Here is a 6,148-nt window from a genome sequence, read left to right on the forward strand (position 1 = left end):
TATATATATATACTTATAAGAGTAACTTCAACACAAAGAAAACATTAAAGGAGAAAATGAGGGTAGGGTACCATTTTGGATTCAGCCTTTGAGTTTCTCACTGTGTAAACTGCAGATCTCCTCTGATGAGAAAACAAAGTTCTTCTACAGTTACATTCAGTGAATCCATTTTTACTTTTTGAGTTCCAGCAATCTAAACTTTACTTTATGAATGGCAGACAGAAATGAGAAAGTCAGTCTCTTTCTGGTAAGAACTGCTTTCTGCTTCAAGTCCACTACTATTTTCACTTTATTAAGAAACATCCTGAACACCAAACCAGAGTCATTTGACCTACTACAATTTGTGTACAGGACAAACAGATCCACAAAAGATGATATTTTTAATTTATCATTGACAAAATTCAAACCCACTTGGAAAGTAAGGACAGTTGTACATTATTACTTTTTTATTGACTTGACAGTATATTCAGAATACTTGAGTTGTTATACTTTAAAGCCTTTTCTCCCATAATATTATGTGTTGCACTCAAAAAAATACAATGTTGGATTTACGTAAAGAAACGGCTCCACAAAAGTTATATAGATTCTGCTTGTTAAGTGTTCATCATTAATGCTCAATCATCACTTACATATTCACTTAATTATCTTACTGCAGCATGTCAATGTTACTTAGTGTGGACATTACATGACTTACCTGTGGGGTTGAAAGGGTTAAAGGTGCAAGACAAAAAAAAAAAAAACACACTCACGAAATGTATTTTAATAATAATAAACTGTGAGAAAAAAAAAAAAAAAAAAACAAAAAAAAAAACAATGATATACTGGACACATTTGCTGGTAGTTTAATGTAAAATGTTATTTTTTGGGTCACCCTTGTGCTTCAGTTCAGGAGAAGAGAAGACCCAAAAACATTGATGATATGCTGCATGTTGCTTTATTTAACAGGTGGTGACTGCAGTTGCTGATGCAGTGAAAATCTCTTTATTTAAAATATTTTTAGTGGAATCAAATGAAATAAGTTCACAGTAATAATATGGTCTCATTATTAGCATATTATAAATATTAGTTTATAAATTTAAATGGCAGTCTGACAATTTAGGGCAGTCTATCTGTGTGGTACCTTTACAGTGCTGCAGATTACAGTTAATAATTAAAAGCCTGGTAAGGTATAACAGTGTCCAAACCATAGCACTTCTTAATTAAAATATACATTACATAACAAATAATAATAATAGTTATAATAACAGAAAACCCAATAATAAAATTAATTGAAGGTGTATTGGTACTGATATCCATGGATGCCACTGCACAGTTCAGGTCACTTCTTGTTCCAGAGCTGTGCAATATGAACACAGTGTCACACCAGAGATCATTCTGACCTTTTCTCGTGTTGACAGCAATGACTTTGAACTTCTCATATGGAGGAATCAGCACCTCTTTCTCAGAAAGAAATATAGAGTAATGTGACACATCAGCACCTTCACAAGTTTTGATTTGAAAACAAGATTTAGTTCCAAAACCTTGTGCTACACTTTGATATAAAGAGGAGGATGTAAATCATCCAAAACGAACCTCTTTGTTCAGAACATTCTTATCAAATTCAACATCAGTACCACGATATGTGAAATAGCATATATTTTGTGTTTTCTTCAGAATCTGAATCGCATCTGTTAACAGAAAGTGAAGCGAATACCATTTAAATGTCTTGTCTTTGTATTTTTGTTTCTGACTACAAACATCATTATTGAAAAATTCATACAGTGGACTTGAATGTGTGTAAACATAAACAGCAACTGAATGATTTTTTGGCAAGTTATCTTCTGGTGTTTTGGCTTCATGGACACCCTCTTCCCAAAGTTTTGCAAATTCATATTCAGACTGTGATTTTTCTTTCTCTAGAAGTTTTGTCTCCACCAGCTGTTTCATGTTCTCTATACAGCCCTTATACTGATCATCAACAGAATTTGGTGCCATATCCAATGAAAATATCTGTCCTGCAGATCCTCTGTGATCCTACAGCAACAGAAATCATAATGATCACATCATCAGTATTCATGTCTGTACTAATTATACTAGAACACAAGCTTACCTGTCCTAAAGCAGCAAAAATGAGAAGAAGAGCTTAAGTAATCAGCAGCATCTTGATTAAGCCAAATTCCCAAATTAAATAGTTGATATAGTGAAGAACAGATGCTGAAAGAAAACCAGAAGTACAACAGCATTTCATAAAGACTAAATCTATTACTCTAATATGTTGCACAATTAAACTGTTTCCAACAGTTTTAAAATTATAGAAGTGGCAGAACTTTTTGAATAATAATCATATTAGCGTGACATTTACTGATATGTTGACCTTTGATTTTAACCTCTAACCTTTTACTTTAAGATTATTATTCATGTCGGCACCAATGATGTCCAACTTCACCAGTCAGAGATCACTAAAATTAACATTAACGACATGTTGGAACTCGCAAGTACGATGTCAGACCCTGTAATTTGCTCTGGCCCTCTTCTTGTTCGCTGGAGTGATGAAATACTTAGCAGACTGTCATCACTCAATGGCTGGATGTCTAAATGGTGTCCACAAAATACTATAGGGTTCATAGACTTTTCAATTGGAAAAGTTTTTGGGGCAGACCTGACCTGTTGAAAAGAAATGGTATCCATAGTGCCGCTCTTCTCTCTACACTCTAAAAATGCTGGGTTAAAAACAACACAATTTTGTTTATTTGACAACCCAGCTCTGATGTAAATATTGGACAGAACATATGCTGGGTTTTATACACTAAACAATTTGCCTTTTTTTTTTTTTTTTTTTTTTTAAATCAGTGCTGGGTCAGTCAATTTGATAGTTTTTTTTTAATTTTAAATAATAAAAAATTGTTTGATGGAAACTTCCATGATGGTGCCGGCATGTCTTTCACTCTGAGTGTAGTGGGTGTGTCTATTTTCCCCCCACAATATGTTTAAAAATGAAATCTCAAAACATCTTATCTGTGGCATAAAGGTACTGTTAGTTATAATAACAATAATGAACAACCACTCTTGGTCAGGGATGAGACTAGACAATTGGTTTTCTTCTTGATGGTGTAAACCATATCATCGCTCTTGTTTGTGGTCTCTTTTATAACAAAAGATGTGCTTGTTACAAAGACCACAAACTTAACATAAAAACCAAATTACAGTGCCCAACTAAATGAAACACCGATCACCATAATGGTCAATTTCAATAAAACATCAACATCTAAACCTGTTAATTCTCAAAAAGAACTGTAGACAAATGACAGAAATAAAGTCAGTCTGCTTTTTCTTTTCAGTTGGTTTCATCTATGGCTGTGGTTAGATGTCAGATGTAGTTATTGTTTTTTCTCTTTTCTTCAGCGATTGTGATCGTTATCATCAGGGGCCCATTTCAATAAGGAGGTTCAACCAACTCTGAGTTAAAACTTGAACTCTGAGTTGACTTACACTGAGATGGGAAACTCTGACCTTTCTGTTTCAGAACAGCTGAATTGAGTTAGTTCAATCAACTCTGAGTAGGTTGACTCTGTGTTAAGCTTGTGCACCATGACTATGAAAAGCTATGATCAATGGAGCTCCGATATTACGATTCACCATGGCAACAGCACCCAACAAAAACTGGCAGAACGTTAAGTACTATTCATGTTAAGTACTATTCATTTTCATGGTATCCCACATGCAAAAAATAATAATGAATAATAATTTAAGTGGATTAATTTATTTTGCAAATTATGTTCTATTCATTATGTAAAAGTAACAGTTCTTTGCAATAAGTGTAAACTGTTAACCCATTTTTAATAAATTACATGTGGATTATGTCACAGACACGTCAGGTTCCACCTCACTCCCTTACCCACGCACTCAATCACCAGCATACTGATCACCGCCACCTGTTACTCATCAGCACTGCAATCACCACCACTACTTAACCACCACACTCACACACACTCACTGTCCGGTCTCGTTTGCACTACAACACATGTATGCTTACCTTAAGGACTCCCAACAACATACTTACCTGCTCCAGCGATCTCCTCCATCTCCTCCATCTCCTCCATCTCCTCCATCTCCTCCATCTCCTCCATCTCCTCCATCTCCTCCATCTCCTTCGTCTCCTGTTCTCCTCGTGTGCCTACCTACCTGCCTGTGTGTGTGAGTGTCTCCGTCGTCTCCCTCCATTGCATCTCTCCACCAGCATCTGCAAGTTAAAATCAGGACAGTATTACATTCTCTTCATCTCTCAAGAACTATATATCTGCTTGCCAACACCCAGTGCTCTGCTATTTGTGAAATAAAACTTACCTGGATTGCTTTTACCTCTGCCTCCGTGTCTCTGTTGTAACAGAAGACCGGACCATAACAACTTCACAGCATGAGCACCAACGATCCGTTTCAGGAGCTCGTGGACGCGCTGCGCCGAGCACTCACACCACAGCCATCCTCACCGTCACCCACCAACGCTGCTGCTTCCGCACCCACCATCACCGCTTCTTCTCCAGCATTCACCGCCAGTCCCATGGCCAAACCGGCGCCCTACTCTGGATCGGCGGAGGAATGCAGCGGATTCCTTCTCCAATGCGAACTGGTCCTGGAGATGCAGCCGCACCTCTACACAACCGACACAGCGAAAATAGCGTTTATCATTTCGCAACTGCAAGGTAAGGCCCTGCAATGGGCAGACTCCCTGTGGACACAGAAGGGCCCTGTTGTCAAGTCATACTCGGCGTTCGTCTCTCACTTCCGTGAGGCCTTCGGGAAACCTCTGGCGGACTCTTCGACTGGTGAGAAACTCTATAATCTGAAGCAAAGAAATCTATCTGTTAACGATTATGCCTTGCAGTTCCGAACGCTAGCCGCCACCAGCGGATGGAATGAACAAGCCCTCATCACTACTTTCCATCAGGGTTTGGAACCCAATGTGCGGCTGCATCTCGCTGCATACGAGGACTCAATGGGACTAGAACGCTTCATCCAACTCGCCATCCGCGTGGGTTCTCGTATGCAGTCGTGTCTCTTAGAGCACCAGGGCCAGTCATCAACCACCAACCTCCTCCGTCGGTCTGAACCCGTCAGCCCTCCAGAACCAGCCACCGAACCAATGCAAATTGATCATTCACGTCTCACACCTAAGGAAAGACAAAGAAGGCTGACCCTGAACTTGTGCTTATATTGTGGATCTCTGGGGCATGCTATCTCCACATGCCCATCTCGTCCTCCTCGGCCCGTGGTGAGTGCAATTTTCCCCTCCATACAGAAAATGAAACCACTCACTACTATTGTAATCCTTACTGCTGCAAATACCTCTATTCCAGTGGTGGCGTTCCTCGACTCAGGGTCAGCAGGAAATTTCATCTCAGGAACCCTCTGTCGTCAACTCAAGCTCAAGATCTCCCCGTCTCCGACTAGCTATCAGATCCACTCCATCACGGGCAAACCCCTGAGCCGTAAGAACATCCGTCATTGCGTGGGACCACTTCAACTCTGTGTCGGCGTCCTGCATTCTGAGAAGATACATCTGCTGGTTCTGGAGGAGTCCACCGCTGACGTGGTTCTAGGGCGCCCGTGGCTTAAACAACACAATCCCACCATCTCTTGGCGCACGGGCGAAGTCCTGAAGTGGGGCGACCACTGCTTTCCAGACTGTTTCCCAGCGCTTCCTGTTCCGAAATCTCCACTCTCCAAGTCTCTCGCCATCAATGCCACGTCCATCGAAAGCCCTGTAGAGAAGCGCTCCGTGGATGTTCCCCCGGACTACGCCCCCTTCAGTGACGTCTTCTGCCCGCAACGCGCCTCCAAGCTTCCTCCACACCGGCCATGGGACTGTGCCATCGATCTGTTACCGGGTGAGCCAGTGCCCAGGGGATGCATCTACCCCCTGTCAATACCGGAGGAGAAGGCCATGGAGGAATACATCAAAGAGGCACTCGAACAAGGTTACATCCGCCCGTCTACTTCCCCTGCTGCTTCAAGCTTCTTTTTTGTGGCGAAGAAGGACGGAGGCTTGAGGCCCTGCATCGATTACCGTGCCCTCAACAAGATTACTGTCAAGTTCCGCTACCCACTTCCCCTCGTCCCAGCGGCCCTGGAACATCTCCGCGGTGCCACTGTGTTCACCAAGTTGGACCTC

The 6,148-nt window shown here is 41.1% G+C and overlaps 1 pseudogene; it reads right to left on the reverse strand.

The window, feature by feature from the left end:
* Window positions 1-918: 918 nt before the first annotated feature.
* LOC125267290 lies at window positions 919-4,539 on the reverse strand (annotated as a pseudogene).
* Between the last annotated feature and the right edge of the window lie 1,609 nt (window positions 4,540-6,148).

Source organism: Megalobrama amblycephala, linkage group LG1 (genome assembly GCF_018812025.1).
Source record: "Megalobrama amblycephala isolate DHTTF-2021 linkage group LG1, ASM1881202v1, whole genome shotgun sequence".
Lineage (NCBI taxonomy): Eukaryota > Metazoa > Chordata > Actinopteri > Cypriniformes > Xenocyprididae > Megalobrama > Megalobrama amblycephala.